Source organism: Drosophila ficusphila, unplaced genomic scaffold (assembly GCF_018152265.1).
Source record: "Drosophila ficusphila isolate 14025-0441.05 unplaced genomic scaffold, ASM1815226v1 contig_791, whole genome shotgun sequence".
Lineage (NCBI taxonomy): Eukaryota > Metazoa > Arthropoda > Insecta > Diptera > Drosophilidae > Drosophila > Drosophila ficusphila.
This window is the reverse complement of record NW_025064737.1, coordinates 11,387,165-11,403,306: the sequence shown is the minus strand read 5'-3', so window position 1 is coordinate 11,403,306 and position 16,142 is coordinate 11,387,165. Positions and strand designations below refer to the sequence as shown.

General features: G+C 40.6%; 1 protein-coding gene and 1 long non-coding RNA gene across 2 annotated transcripts in view; one reads left to right on the top strand and one right to left on the bottom strand.

The window, feature by feature from the left end:
• Window positions 1-16,142, top strand: part of LOC108098901 (protein tipE) — a 30,795-nt gene that overhangs the window by 5,350 nt on the left and 9,303 nt on the right. The window lies entirely within an intron of this gene.
• LOC108098906 lies at window positions 14,523-15,935 on the bottom strand. Its single transcript, XR_001771894.1, has 2 exons — window positions 15,640-15,935; window positions 14,523-15,039 (listed from the first exon to the last, which is right to left on the bottom strand). It is a non-coding gene; the product is annotated as an uncharacterized LOC108098906 (long non-coding RNA).

The following is a 16,142-nucleotide window of genomic DNA, read 5'->3' as shown; positions in this document are numbered from 1 at the left end:
TCCTTTTATGAACATCCCAAGCAGCTGAGAATGCAACGAAGTCACGTCTTTCATTTTCCTAAATGATTTTTTACGAATTGAGTGTCTTTTTGTCATCTACATGTCGAAAATTTGGTCACAAGAAACATGCTTTCCTTACCAATATAAAGATATATAATATATTATATACATATATAGGGTTTTTAGGAAGTTTCACCTGTTTGGGATCCAAAAGCTGACATAATCATGTGGCCCGTGTTCGATTTGGGTTGGCAGTCTGCCGCAATCTAATGACAACAACAAAGGACCCTTGATTATTGCTGAAATGCCGCTTAGTTGCAGACAGATGTTGCCCCTTCTGCGTTCCGTTGGGTGTCACGTATCCCCTTTGGAAACAATGGCGGTGGCACAGAAAAAAAAACAACAAAAGCAAGCTGATCCCCTTATCTGCAGATACCCGAGAACCCAACGCCATTGTTGATGGGCCCCTTCGCTTTTTTTATATATATCTATCCGTGGCGAAAGGAACTAGAGAAGTGCAAGCTATCTCAATCTCGGACCCACACATGTATCCACATCCTCAAGATGCGCCAGTCATCTCGCACAACGCCCCCTAATCGATATTAATAATGCGCAGCATATGAATGCCGTTCAATAAATTTCCATTTCTCGTTCGCTTCAATTGGAGATTGCCTCGCCTGCCATGTGGGCGTGGCATTCAACGTATTCAGTCGTCGTCAGTCAATTCAAGAAAATCCCCGACAAATCCCTACACCTTCTTCTCGGCCATTTCTCCAGTTTCATTGGAAAAAAAGTCCGCCAAGTTACTAGAGACGTTGCAAATGCTTCATTAATAACATGGCCGTTCAGACAGAGAGACACAATCCCCGGGGAATACATACACACTTGTACATATTCATGATGCTTCTTACGTAAACGCTAAGAAGTCTCTATTCCAACTATGAATCCGAAATACAACTGCAAATGGCCAAATTGTTATAAGGGGAAATAGGAGCGCTCATTGAATCTCTTTGAGCGAGGAAACTCAGCCCGAAGAAATTCCAAGCGCTGTCGCCCGGATAATTTAGGTGTCTGGATAACTCAGTAAAGTTTTCAGGCGTCTGACATTGCACAATCCAATCCGAGCTCATAAAATATATACTTATATATATGTAATATATATCTTTGAGGAGTATGCAAGCATTAATATTGCACTAGAGGCGGATATTATCTAAATTTGAATATGTTATTAAAAGGAATTTATGGCCCCGCCAGCATATTCCCTTTTTTGCTTGACGGCCCCTTAAGATGAGGCATCTCATAATAAATTGCCAGCACACATACTTTTGCTCGGAAGGAGACACAACCTCACACACTTATAGTTGAGCTCGAAAATATAGCACCCAATGATACATAGAAAAAATTAATTGAAAAAGAAAAAAGTAATTTACATTTTAAAATTAAACAAATGAAGAATATTTTCAAATACCTTTTTTCTTCAGTTTGAAATGAATCCGAAACCAGGAAACTATAATTTTGAACACAACTGTCTCTGCTTCGAAACGGAAAAGCGTGCGATTTTTAATGGTCAGACATTCGGTTTAATACGGCTCTTAGAAACTCATATTAAAGGACATAAGTATGTTCCAGGACATATGGACTGAATTAAACGTCGCAAAAAGACGAAACCAAAGAGGAAATGGAGAAAATCAGTGCCAATTCCCATTATCTTGTGTTTATAAAGTTTCCTAGAAAGCAACACGAAGTTTGTTGAGTTTGTTTTGGGGGAACTGTATTTAAAACACGCCCTAATTTCTTCAGATTACCACGGCAAACACTGTGAATTAACAACATTTAAAGTTTTAACTGCACATTAAGGAATTCCGTGTTGTGTGCTCCTTGTTTTCCACCCACACAATCGCAATTAAGCTTCAAATGCAAAGCGTAAACGAGGATTCGCTTAAATGCGAGTGGAGAGACGCGCACCACGGGGCGTATGAGTTATTATGTGGCTGGGAGTCGCTGTTCATCTGTTAGTTTGTTTGTTTGTTTGTTTGTCTGCCTGCCTGCCTGCCTACTTGCCACGGCAGCCCGTGAAACAGGGCAAAACGAGTCTTTTATTCAAAGCAATTCACGTATATAAAACATTTATCTTTATGGCCGTCTTCAAGTGTAGTCGTGGCTACGTGAGCCCGGAAAATAAAAGACAGTGGGAAAACACACACACACACACACGGGGAACCACGTGTGTTTATTTAGGTTTAAATTGTCAACGATGTCACATTGTTTGGCACTAATTTGGCCGCAAGAGATGATTACGTTTCGAAGGCGTCGAGCAGGGAGACTTGGCCATTTCTTTCACAAAATTTAATTACAGCTGCGTGTCCTTTTGCCTGCCATTCCAGTCACTTCAAAGTGCTGCGAAGTGCTACTGCTGCTGTTGTTGCTGCTGTTGCATGCAACAAGGACATGCAGCAAAACAATTTTTGTTGACAATCAAGTGCAGCAGTGAGTAGTGAGCAGTGAACAGCGAGCAGTGAGCAGCGTGCAAGGACATTCAGCCAGCATCCTGAGCATAATGCAACAAATTTCAATGAGAGACCACCTGCCGCCATGCACCACCCATGCACCACCCACTGCCACCCAAAAACCACCCGATCTGCCCCACTCGAGAGCCCAATGAAATGCCTGGGGTGTGGCCTCGGTCACGACACGTTGCACTTGTTGTTGGCCGTGTTTTTCTCGGTTATGTTGCTCATGGCAATGGTGGTGGTGCTGGTGCTGGTGTAGTTATGGTGGTGCTGCCGTGGTGGTGCATCCGCATCCGTCAGTGGCAGGACACGCCGGCAGGAGCTGAGCAGGAGCTGCGGCTCAGATTGCACAGCCGAACGGATATTGTAGAGCCACACACCCCAAGGCTGATCTGCCCACATTGTTTCGCCTGCCAATCCATCTAGTTGCCCAAAAACAGTCAGCCATCCAACCATCCAACCGTCCAGCCATCCAAAGGCATCCATTCATTTACTTTGGACAGTCCATCATACATTTTTGGGCCAGCTGTCGCTCGCTGTTTTAATTTCGTAATTACAAATCCTTTCTCTGTGCTTTTGGCCAGCTGCCAAAAGGCAGTTTCCTGCCTGCATTTGTTCCGTTCCTCTGGCTTGCCAATATTTCGCAATGATTTCTGACAGTACTTGCGGCCCGGTTGTGCCAATTATCAAAGCCTTAAGGATATTTGATTTAATTAAATCACACAAAAACCCAAAAAATGGGAGCTGCTCAAAACTAATTACGAAATTCCTCTTCTTCGCTTCGTCGTTTTGGCAGTGACAGGCAATTATAGCAGAAAGGCATATTTTGGAAGCCACGACCTTGTGGTTCGTCTTTCGAAGGCTCTCAAGCCAATCGATAATTGCCTACTTTTTGGGGCCAAATAAGTGTCAATATGCTTGCCTTCAACTAGAAAGTGCCTAACAGATGTGAAAGGCTTGTACTATTAGTCATTTGACACTTAATAAGCGTACAAAAAACGCTACTATAAATGCAATAAAAATATGTATTATTTAATGAAGTGCCATGCAACAATTTTCCCACGGTAAACAAATATCGGTTTGTTGTTTAAAAAAAGAAATTTTTATACATTTATTTCTGTATGCTCTCGCCTTTTTTATTAGCAATACCGCAACAATAAAAATAACATCTAATAGTTGTACAAATTAAAATTTTTTACCCTTTAACCACTTAATTCACTTAAACATGTATCCTTTTAGCTTCCTAAAAAACTATTTTTTATTTGACTTTTCGTTTTTAACACAAAAACACTCAAACCAAATAATTCGTTTGCTAAAACAACGTGATTTCAATTCAATAAAAATGTAACGCATTTCTGACAATCAAAATATTTGCAGAATAAAAACCGCTTAAATGAATTTCGCTTCCCATAAAACGTTAAACAAAAATTTAAATAATTTATGCAAGTATCGTTTTTGCTCTCATTTCCCAAATCGAGGAATCCTGGATGCAATTGTAAACAATGATTGCCAGTTTTTAGTGCCCGGAGTCTCTTTTTACATTCATTGCACGATCAGGTTGTTTTCCTTTTTTTGTTTGCCTTATTTGGTCCTTGCCTTGTTGTTGTCCTTCCAATTTGTTATCCCTGCGGACAAAGTGGGGTGTGAACCGGCCTAAATGCTGCCGTTTTAATAAGCGTGTTTCACCGGATATTCCAGCGTTTAACGCCTGGCTACAAATTGTCGGGATTGCTTCGTTCTGTCCTCCGTTTCCTTTCTTTTTTTTTTGTCTTCTTGTCTTTTTTTTAACAATGCGACATGTTGCCGTTGTCCAGGCCAGATCCATATATTTTTATTACAAAGCTCTCCTTTTACCCTTGTCCACTAAACTCTCGAGGCGCAATCGCTTGCACTCAGGAAAAACCAAATTTTAAATCTTAACTCATTTGGTTCCACACTTTTCACAAAAATAAATCCTTTCTACGAATTTCTTTGTACTGACAAAAAGCATAGAATTAGATTTAGGTAATTAATATCAAGCATTTCTGAGAAAGAAAAATTGTCCAATAAAAAAAAGCAATATAAAATATAAATTGATATTGCTTGTCTCTATTCATTTTGTGTTTTGTAGTTATGTTCTTTATGTAAATAAATTTGGCTGAGTTTTCATAAAATTCTTTAGTCATTTCATTGCTCTTTTTTCTCAGTGTAGGTGGGTGGCCCGGCCAGTTTGCATGTAGCTCACCTAAACAAGACGAACATTTGTATATTTCACAATTTCCGTTTCTGTTCCGGAACGTTGTCGCTTGCCGTTGTTCGTGTCACATATTTTTTGCTTTTATTCGCCCGGCTCCTTTTTTTTCCTTTTTTTTTTTGTGTTGGCTCCTCTATGCTTTTTTGCTGGCCTTTTCCCCACGACAAAATGGGACATTCGGGAGCTTTCAACGCAATTTGAAAGAACACCGCCCCCGCAATTTCGCATTGTTTGTCTGTGCGGCAACTTTGTCTGAACCTCGCTCCAAGTGCAACGCGCCGGAAACTAAAAGCACCCAACAACAGAAATACAACAAAAAAAAATGGAAAGGAAAGAAAAAAAAAAGAAAATACCGCCTGGCAAACATGCAAATAAGTCGACATCGTTTCGTGTCCATGCTGTAGAAATCTGAAAAGAGCGGGGAAAAACAGCAGAAACAACATAATAATTTCTTAAAAGTTATTGTGGCTGCCCGCTTTTTGCTTAGCCGCCCTTTGTCTATGCACCGTCACCATTAAACCCACCAACAGCCCAGCCACCTAAAAAGCACCACCCACTCACCTGCTGGCTGAGATTTATGGGCGCCTTCACAGTTGGCTTTTAATTTGCCAGCGAGAATCCTGAGAATCCTGAATCCTTGCAAAACGCATCTCGACTCGCAGCTCGTCTTTCTGGCAGGATGCCTCAACTTTTTGTTTGTTTTTTTGCCCCGGCTGGCTTGCCTTTGTCTTTTCGGTCCTTTTAATGAATTGTTGTCGCTGGCAAAGCATTTTGTAATTTATTTAATTAAACTTTTTTCGCTCTTTTCTGCACCGCTTGAAACAAAAGTTTCCGCCCGGCGCTTTTGAAGTTTCCGCGAAATGATAAATTTGAAAGGACTGAAATAATGGATGGGAAAATGACAAAGCGAACCTACGAATTCAAAGGTTAGGACTTCTTTGACAAACAATAATGAACATGTGGGGGTTGTTTTTTCTATTAATTATTATACAAGCAGTCAAATTAAAAGTATTATGTGAATTTAATTCCTCAAACACATTTAAACTCTTTATGGGTTTTATATTTCGTCTTTTTAAAGTAATATTTTATTTCCTGAAACAGTTTTTTACAAGATTTGTAAACATCTCAGCAAAACCTCTTCATAATTCACTTTTTATTCTCTATAAATCACAAATTTTAGTAACATCCCAAGAGCAGTTAATCCTGAGTTCAAGAAAATAAAGAACCAAGCTTGGAACATTCTAATTTACTACAAGCTCTCCCTTTATTGTCCAAAAATTGCAGCTGCTTGAAAACCCGCTCAGAGGCAAAGGACAAAGAATTTAAGCAACCAGTTGGGTCCTTTAGCCATCAGGACAAAGGAAGTCCCTTCTGCACGATTATGACAAATGCTCAAAATCATTTGTCTAATTTGTGGCCCCAAAATGTTGAATGCAAACCGTTGCGAGTGGAGTGAAGATTGAAATTGATTTGCTGGCCGAAGTTCAATGGGGGCGGTTGAATGCGGTTGCTGGGGGGAAATTACAAAGGCGATCCGGATCGAACTCAATATCCCAAAGCCGGGAGAACAGGATGTGGCCACTGTGGAGTTGGGTCCTTGGTAATTTCACCCGTTTTATGTGGCCAATAAATGTTTTATCTTCGTATCCAAATTGCCGCCAGCTGCGTGCATGCGTGCCGATAAGCACTTGGCCCACACTTTTGGTCCGTTCCCTCCCCCCGTTCCCCTCCCCCTCCCCTTTTCCCTCCCTCTTTTCCCCCCTTCTGTGACCGAAATTGGTAGAACAAGCAGGGCTGCAGTGCGTGGCTTTGGCTGCCGAAAGCAAATCGATTTATTGGCCATTAAAGCCCCGGCATTCACCACTAATATTTCATCCCAGTTGCATTTGCTGTTTGGTCCCAAACTTTATCGCCTTTAAATGTGTAAAATAATTTCGCTGTCCTGCGGCTGTTCGTCCTCAGAAGAATGTGCGTGACTTCTGGCAAACGGCTTGCATTTGGATTACGACTGCAAATTGCCTATTAAAGCGGCCGAGTTGAGCGGCCTTCGAGCAATTTCACTTTTTGGTCACGTTCTGGCTTTTAATTTGAATTTTAACAGCTCGCCAGACACTCACTCGCAGCTCGCCAGCCAAATGAAATCGCAATTAAATCACTCATATTGAGCCATTGATTTAAATTTATCGCTTATTTTTGAGTATTATGACAGTCATCAAATAAACGGCGAACGAATGGGGAGTTCTTAAAGTCTGAATTGCTTTTGAATGATTTCTTTTAAATTTTTTAGGAACCTAAAACCGAAACCAAGAAATTTTAAGAATGAGCCATTAGAGAAACTCTTTTAAATAGCTTTAAAATATTTGCTGCATACGAAACATTCAAACTTCATGCAAAATCGATTGATGGAGTATAAAGTTATTACCTCAAAACATCCCAGACTGGCCATAACTTAAATTTGCTCCACCCTTTCGGCCATTTAATAAATGTCTGGCGATGTGAACAGAGCATCAATTATGATGGCTTGTCAGTTAATTGAAAACCAATCGGATTGCAACGGACACAATCCTTTGGGAACAACCAGACGCACTAATTGGGGTTAATAAAACAAACAATGAATTCCGGACTGAACCGAGCTCATCGGAAGTTGATCGGATCGGAAAGGAGACGAATGCAGCTCTTGAATTTAATTACGATGGTCGAAGTTTAAAATGACCACAGATCAAAGGGGATTGCCAAGTATTTAATTGCCATCATCAGAGATGGAACTCTGGCTAATGAATTAAGCAAAAAGCGGTTCTGAAAGCAAAACGTGTTCATAACCCTTTGGATTTAGATTTAGATTAGCAGGGAAGATCCTTTTGCCTGAAAGCATCCTTGTCCTCTAACTTTCATCCCCAACTTTCGCCATCATAAATCTCTTGACCTTGCTGGACATTTGGCACGTGTCGAAACCAACATGAATTCACAATGGCCATTTGTCGACACTCCCAGTTGGTCCATTTCTAAGCCGCTAAGTAGCTTTTCCTCAGTCCTGCCATCTTCCCCTGCCATCCGGGCCTAAATAATTGAACAGGTCCTGCCCGGCAAAAATGATGAATGTGCAGATTGAAAATGGAAACTCAGTTCGAATCGAATCGAATCGAATCCGAATACAAACGGCTCATCGCTGATTAATTTTTAAGCATGAACAAGTGTCAATATAAATGGATCCAAAATGCGTTAAGTCCGCCCACGCTTTATTCCACCAATTGTTTTAACCTGGCCAACAATTAAGCACTCTCATCGATCGATTGCTTTCGACCTTTCACAGCAAATTGCACATGACAACTCAAACTTGTCAGGCTTTGTGTTTGTTTGTCTGTGTTTGTTTGTGTTTGTATGTGTTTGTGTGTGTGTTTGCGTTTGTTTGCGCGAGAGATTGACTTTCATTCGTGTGAGCCGTGAAAATTGGCCTTGCCTTATCACATCAATATTTTGTTATAATTAACCAAGGGACCTGGGGCCAAAGGCCATTTGCGGCATAAAAATATAATTGAAATGTGTGCCGCGTGCTTTTGATGGCTTATTATGTCAATTTTGAGCTGCAGGCTATTTTTATCTTTTGTTTATGTTGAATATTTACTTTGTAAATGTACACAAAAGATATCACAAAGCAATTGTACTGTTTGACTTGTGTGGAGGATACCAAAAGTCTATTTCCATTTCCTGACCTTTAAAAACAACTCTGCAATATGTGATATATTTATATACTCGTACTCCCCAAATCCCCTGCAAATCGCAACTCTGCCAGCTCATTAAATTAATCTGACGCTGTCAAGCGCAGAAATTAATGGTCGAGTTAGGCCAACATTAATCTGTTCCGATCCAGAGAGAAACTTCGTTCCAAACTCCACATGCGAAGGAGCATTAAGTTTCGCTGCGGACTAATTGATTTGCTACCAAATTGACCGACTGACTTTCAGCTGTCAAAGGAGGCCGGATCGAAAAAGGATAATTGACATGTGCCTACGTAAGCACCTGATTGCGAATGGGAAAAAGTGAGAGGAAACTTCAACTGGTGGATAATTCTATTTTATGGCACGACTTTCGCTTTCACATTATCGGGAGGAAAACGAAGCGAAATGTAACCAGAAGCAAAAAGAACAGAGGCGAAATCAACTTGTCGTTGGGAGTTCTTTCACAGAGTGGGAAAATCAATTTGTATGGGCCATTCAAAGGGGGGTTTGAGTGGGTGGCAAGTGGGTGGGTGGTTAAGTTTCCCACTAACACCGGTCACCTTTTTGCGGGGGCCTTGAATGGGGCTGGCTACTTAAGCTCGTAACTCGCAGAGCTTCACACGAATCGGAATTGCCTTTTGCTCTGTTTATGGACATTGTTGCCGTCGCTTGCCATTATGGCTTTTTCGTTTTGTTGCTATTGTTGTTGTTGTTGTTGTTGTTGTTGGGTTAATGAAATCCAAGGCTTCTGGCTGCCACCACCTCCATTAGTTCACTTGAACCCGATTTCCCTGCCAACCAAAAGCCAATGACAAACCGTGGAAAATCGCGGCGGTTTTCGTTTTCATTTTCATTTTCGTTGGCCATGTGAGCGGAAATGGTCAGTCATATGCCGTGCAAGAATGTGACATGTGGAGCCGAGTGACTGGCGGCCAACAGCTCACAGCGCAAGCTTTCCCCCCACTCCCCCCAATTTATGCGCTCTTTACTGTAATTGGCAAGGCGCCGCCGACGTGAATGCAATTTATTTTCCCATTGTTTGCCTCGCATTTTCCCCCATTCGCCGTGTAAACAAATCGTTATCGCTGCCAAAGTGGACTTTTCAAGTTCTTTACATTTTAGGGATTGGAAAAGGTAGAAAAACGGATTTATTTTTCCTAAGATTGAAAACTACGGATAATAGAATTCTTTATTTAAATATATATCAGCTTATTAAATATATTCTCTCATTTCAAGAATTAAAAATATAAGAACATATATTTAACAAATAACTCCCTACTCAAAAAAATAGTGATACTTACTTTCTTTAAACTTTTGATATGCTATCATAAGGAACTCTTCTTCTTTTTGAAAGTTTTAATTTTCAGCAACTGACTCCTTTGGAAACTTTTTCATTTCAACCCCTGAGGTCTTTGCATTTATACTTTTTTGCTCCTCGGGTGAAGAGCTTTGCTCCTTCTAATTGCCCTTTTCTTTATTGTATTCTCACTTCCCCAGCTGCATTATTCCGCTGTTCAGGAATAAACCCCCTAAGTAGCCACCTGCAGGACCTCCGATTAAACTAAAAAAAGGAAGCCAGCTTTCTCCGTTTGGGGGGTCAGTACCCAAAAAGAAGGACAACAAAACTGAACAATAAAAGGGAAATTGTTGTACAATATTTGTTTTGCGTAATAAGTTTTTCCTAGCTGAACAGAGGCTGCGAATGCCGCTGGCCGTCTTTCTGTGTTGTCCTTATAAATTTCACATAATTTATGCAGATCGACGTTACGTGCAGCAGCCGCTGGGTGGTAAAAATGAATAAAGAAGGGGGTGGTCTATATAGGTGGGTAGATTTCCTTCGGTTTGGGTGGCCATTCTGGGGGGCAGTGGAGCATTTAACATAGAAATAACAATAACAATTTAACAAATTGTCGCCGTTGCCTGTGCTGTAGCTCCATCTCGCTCGCACATTGCGACTAAACGTCTAGCCGAGCAACAAAAGAAATTTACTCGCAATATATTTTACTTGGCTTCCTGCTCTACATATATACATATATGTGTGTGTGTGTGTATTTCTGTGAATTATTTGCCTGCCTAAAAGTTCCTCAAATTGTGTATGTTTGTGTGAGGGAGAGAGGAGAAGAGCGGGGTTGGACGGAAGTGCCAGAACATTGGCAAAAAAAAAAAGGGAGAGGGAGAAGCGGAGAGTGAGAGGGAGAAGGGGAGAGGGAGAGGGGGATAGGGCAGCGGGTGATGGGTGTTTTTAGGGGGAGGCGTCCACCCACGCGACGAACGCCCCAACACTCGACCCTTGGCACAAAAGCTGGTTAGTCAGCCAGGCGACTCTGCCATCCATGTGTTGGTAACTGTTTCCGCGTGTGACTTTCTCTCTATGTGTATGTGTGTGTATGCTGGTGTGTGCGAGCGCGAAAGTGTATGTGTGAGTTTGCTGGCCATACACACAAAAAAGCGATGAACTCATAAAAAACTTATGAAACTAATTTTGTTTTGCTTGCTTTTGCTTTTTGCTTTTACTTTTGGTTTCTGTTTTTGTTGCTGTTTTGTATACCCGTTACAAGTGGATGAAAAAGGGTATATTGTATTCGGAAAAAGTTTTAAGGTTCAGGGAAGCATAAAAATATAAAAAAAAAAACCTTTGATTTTTGGACCGTATTTAGCCCACAAACTTATTTCATTTTCATTTTTTTAAAAGCCCTTCATACCATAAAAAAGCTAGGGTATAAAAATTTTGAATCAAGGCATATTTTTACTTCTAGTTAAGAGAATATTTTCCAGTATACTAGTTAATTAAATCAATAAAAAATATTTAACCAGACTTAAATCATTTTTATAAATCCTACCCATATAAGTAGGCAACATTTAGTGTTGCATAAAAATACAAAGCGGGTATCTTTTGGTCTGGTCACTGAACTCAATTCCATTGGTTTTTTTTTTCATATTATTACTATTGCCTTTGTTTGGCAAGCCACTCGACAAAAAGTCGCGTCGCCCACAAACCATCTATATATATACCCGCCAAATTCTCCCACGATTTATTAATGGGTATACTAGACTCAAAATTTAATTAGTTTTAAAGTTTTGAAAGCTTTTAAAGTTTTTAAAAATGCTGCAAACACAATTGTGGGACAAGTTGAGTAACTTACCACTTACTTTTATGTTTACAAACAAATGCATACATTAATTTAATAGAAAATAAAAAGGTATTAGTGAGTCGTAACTATCAGCAGTGTAAACTTTATGCTTGCCAGCGAAATAGAGAGTTGCCTTCGCCGTCGCCAGCGAGTTGTTGTCCTTTGACTATTTAACTGGCCCCGAGACATGCCAATGGGTGGGTGTTCTATAATCGCCGAGAGTGTGTGAATGTGTGTGTGTGAACGTATGTGTGTGTACTGTGTGTGTGTGATTGTTGGCTCATCGCTGGCTTTTGCACGGCATTTGGGCATGGCCAAGCCAAAAGCGTGTTACAGTCAACTTTTTTTTTGTTTTGGCCATTCGCTTGGCTTTAGTTTTTGCTGGCAATGAAACCGAAAATATTGTATGTATGAGACCAAAGCCCAGGCGGAAAATGAAAAATCAATATTATTGCAAATTGGCCTGCGTAGCTCGTGTGTGGCCGCAGCTCTATCCTTTCAGTAAGTTTTTTGAAAACACACGGCATGTGATCGGATCGCCACCCCATTCGGATGCCACATGTCCTTTTTAGCCGGAGTTATTGCCACTGTTGCTATGCGATTGCCATGGGACTCGCCATTCATTCCCTTTTTTGCCGCTGGCCAACGACGTGTCAGCTGTGTGTCCATGAGCAGAATACTAAGTGACCGACAGCGACTCCTGTGCAGGACACACACACACTTACATACACTTATATATAGAGGTCCTGGCACAAAAGGCGCCGTCAAGCGGAAATATTGCCATACGCTGCGTATGAGCAATGCGTAATTTTAAATACATTTATGCGCAATATTCTCGATTTATTCGTATTTTTCCCCTTTCATTTTTATTTTTTGCTTGTTTTAGTATGTCAATCGGTCGCAAATTGCATAGAGCAATTTAATGATGCGTGTCGAATTCGGAGTTTTGTGCACTCGTCTTGCTTTCGATTCAGTGCCTTTTCGAAAGGTCTCTTGTGGCCGTTTCCTAATATTTGTTTTCCTCTTCCTTCTACAGCGTTTCCTTAAATACAGAATGGGGTGTTAAATAAATAAGAAATTATTTTATTAAGTGACTGGAAATTGCAAAGAGTTAAATTAAACAGATTTCAAGTCAAAGGTTATCTGTTGCACTTTCAATTCATTAGGCCAAACAATTTATTTTGCTTTTTTGTTTGTATTTATTCAATTGAACACGCAAAGCATAGCTAAGCAAATTTTAAATAATTGGCAATCTACACTCAATCAATATGTTAATAATGCAGCTTTATCTTCTCTACTTCTACACTTTTTAAATTTCTAGCTAAAGAACATTTAAGCTGTTTAATTTAATTTAAGCTTTCTCAGATACAAGTATTGATTTTTAAATTGAATGTAGTACTAAACTTTTCCCCTCGTAATTAGGCAGCAAAACTTTTGGGAACAACATCCAAAAGAATCTCTGTTAATTAATATTGAAAGTCTTGTGGGTCAGTTATCTTTTATAATCCTTTTAAAGGAAGAACATTGGCCGACAGTTGACAAAGGTCCGCTTAATCTGACCATGTAAGCTCTTTTCCCAAGAAAACCAAACCATTCCTGGTAAGAATCTTATTGTTTTCCATTCGGCAAATGGCAGAGTGTGAGCGGGAAAACTTTTTAATTAGTAAATCCCAATTAAAATGCAAAATGTAATATTATCCCTGTGCGGCCGTCTTACTGCCAATTATTCTTCAATTTGCTGATTGGATTAAGATGCTAAATTGAATTAAGTTACCGCATTAACGAGATAGAACTGGAGCAGAAATGGAAACCGAAGGGGAATGGGCATGGAATCTGTTTTGTGGCAATTAAAATGCTTCATAATTTATTTTTCCAAGTAATTCCATTAAAAGCGCAGAAACCAAAACTCGAATACGATGATGATGAGTGGTGAGAGTGAGGCAACAATGGCAGAAAAATAGAAATCAGCTGGAGAAAAACTGCTCGAAACTTTTACCAGCCCAAAAAGAAAAAATGAGGGGTGGATGGATGGAAAATCGAGGAGGGAAAATTCAGTGCAAAGTGAAGCGCAAAAAGCAAAAGCATGCCCGCTCTAAAAAGACACGGCGGCTGCTTTTAAGCACTTTTATGCTGATGCTGTGATTTTTTACAGCTGCCATTTGAGAGGCGGCTCCACCACGTTTGAAATGGGATGGTGTGGCATGGCATAGAGTGGTGTGGCATGAACCGAGATGGGATCCTATAGAATGGTCTGGTGATGGTGCGTGCGGTCGTCGCATCTTCGACAAGTTTGGCGGGATATGACGCAAGTCGATGGTCGGGTCGTTAGGCAAAAACGAGTTCCAAAACGCGACTACGCCAAATGATGTTTGACTACGGCAGCAGCTACCAGCTGTCTCTGCCATCCATCCAAATTTTCCTTTTTAGGGAGAAAAGTAAAAGAGATGGGGAAGGAAAAACCGCAGCTACGAGTGTATATATTGAATTTTGTGGTAATTACAAGTAACTCACTTGGGCTCATTGACAAGCGCTCTTCGTTCTCCTCGAATTTTCCTTCGGGGCTCGTGCTTTGCATACTTTTTGGCGCCCAAACTGCTGACTGAGTTTGTTGACTCGCCTACTCGTAATTGGCAACGCTTCACTTCGCCCATGCCACAATGTTTGCCAACACACACACACATACATACACTTACACACACACAGGCAACGGATGCCCGCCCTGCATTGATAATAGAAATGGGTTTAAAGTTGCCAAACAAGTTCCGAAAATATTTATTATGTTGTTATGTAACTTGTGGAAGACCAAAAATCACAATATCCACATTTTTTTTTTAGTTTGGAAGTATAGAATTTTAAGGAACAATGGGGGTTTAACATAAACATGTAATAAATAGGTATGTTTATGAGTCCTGTAAAACTTTTAATATATAGATTCACATGTTTTAATATTTATTGATAAAAGTTATATAAGTAAATAATTTTCTAAACTAACATAAGTTTTACAGTCAAGCTTAAAAACATGTTTCATGTTTTTATAAACTACAGATTAGTTCTACAAAATTAATTTCGTATTCTGGTTTTTGTTGTGTACTTAAAATTTGAAGTTGAATATAATGGAAGCTGGTGCCCTCTAAAATTGCACAATGGATGCAACATGACATCATAGCCAGCACATAATCCCTTAATGAATCGCGCTGCCGAGTCCTTTGTGCCCAGGACCTCTTCTCTTCAGCTTTATTATGTCCTTGCCTGTTGTAGTCGCGTAGCTAGCAAAGTCTCCAAAGGAGTAAGCCGCAATAATTGAGATAAAAATGTGCAATTAGTGAGGAGTACGCGTTGGCTTCGCAGCTTTGGCTGTGGGGATTTTACGCAATTTACGTGGCAGGGGAAAGCGGTTGGAAAAGCGCGGAAAAAGGAGTCCCCGGATGCGAGAGGTGCGCCTTGGCTTTCTGCCATTTTCCGTTGTGTGGTTTGCCCATCAAAAAAAATCAGAAAAAAATAAGAGGAAAAAAAATGAAAACGAGTGGCGAGAGTTTTGCCTTAAACGCTGCATTAGCACCCGTCCGTCGGTGCTTAGGTGTGGTTTTTAGCGGAACGGGAAAGCGGAAAAGCGGAATGCAGACTGCTTTGACTGCTACTACTGCTACTGCTGCAGGCTGCAGAATTTTCCCGCAACTTTTCGGGGGAAACCCCGGTTTTTGGGGAACCCAATGTTCTGCGGCGGAGCTCTGGTTTGCCCTCTGACCCGTGCGTCGAGTGGCGAAAACGATTGTGTGTGTTGCCCGCTCGTTGTTTTATTTATTTGCCGCTTGGTATAATCTCAATCGCAGCAGTGGAGCATGTCCTTGCGCTCCTATTGCAACCCAACTCAGAAACTCATGGAAACAAAAAAAAAAACAAACGGAAAAAGGAAAGGAAACCGGAAAAAAACACACACACAACGGAGGCAAAATAAATATAATAAAATAAAAGGACACCCCCGGGGCCGTACAGCAAACGGCAGCAGCGGTTATGGAAATAAATATTTGTTAATGTTTTATTCACTCAACTGTTATGGCACATTCGTTTGGGAAATATTTCATATTTGCTCTCTGCACTCGCACTCCCACACGAAGAATGCCATTAAGCCCCGAAAAACGCACAAAGGATGTGGGCAAGTGCATATAATTTATGAGCAGGATATAGCATATACAATATATACGCCACTTCAGAACCGAAGCACGAGAATCCAAAACCAAAACCAGCAGTTGCTGTGTGCAAACGCAAACGCAATCCAATTCGAATTTAATTTAAGTAGAGCCACCTCGAGTTCATAACTAAAATGTGTAATCCATTTGAAAGCGGTTCGTTGTCAACGCTCGGTGCGCCGAACAATGGCAATCCAATTAAAATGCAAACTTGATTCCAATCAACACATTTCAATAATCGCATTACGCATACGCCGCGTTGTCGCGCAAAGCCAAAGCAGCAAAATTCGATTTAACAATTAAGCGGGTTGCACGCGGGTCTGGAGTGCGGAGTGCCGAGTGTCACGGAATGATTTCATTAAGTG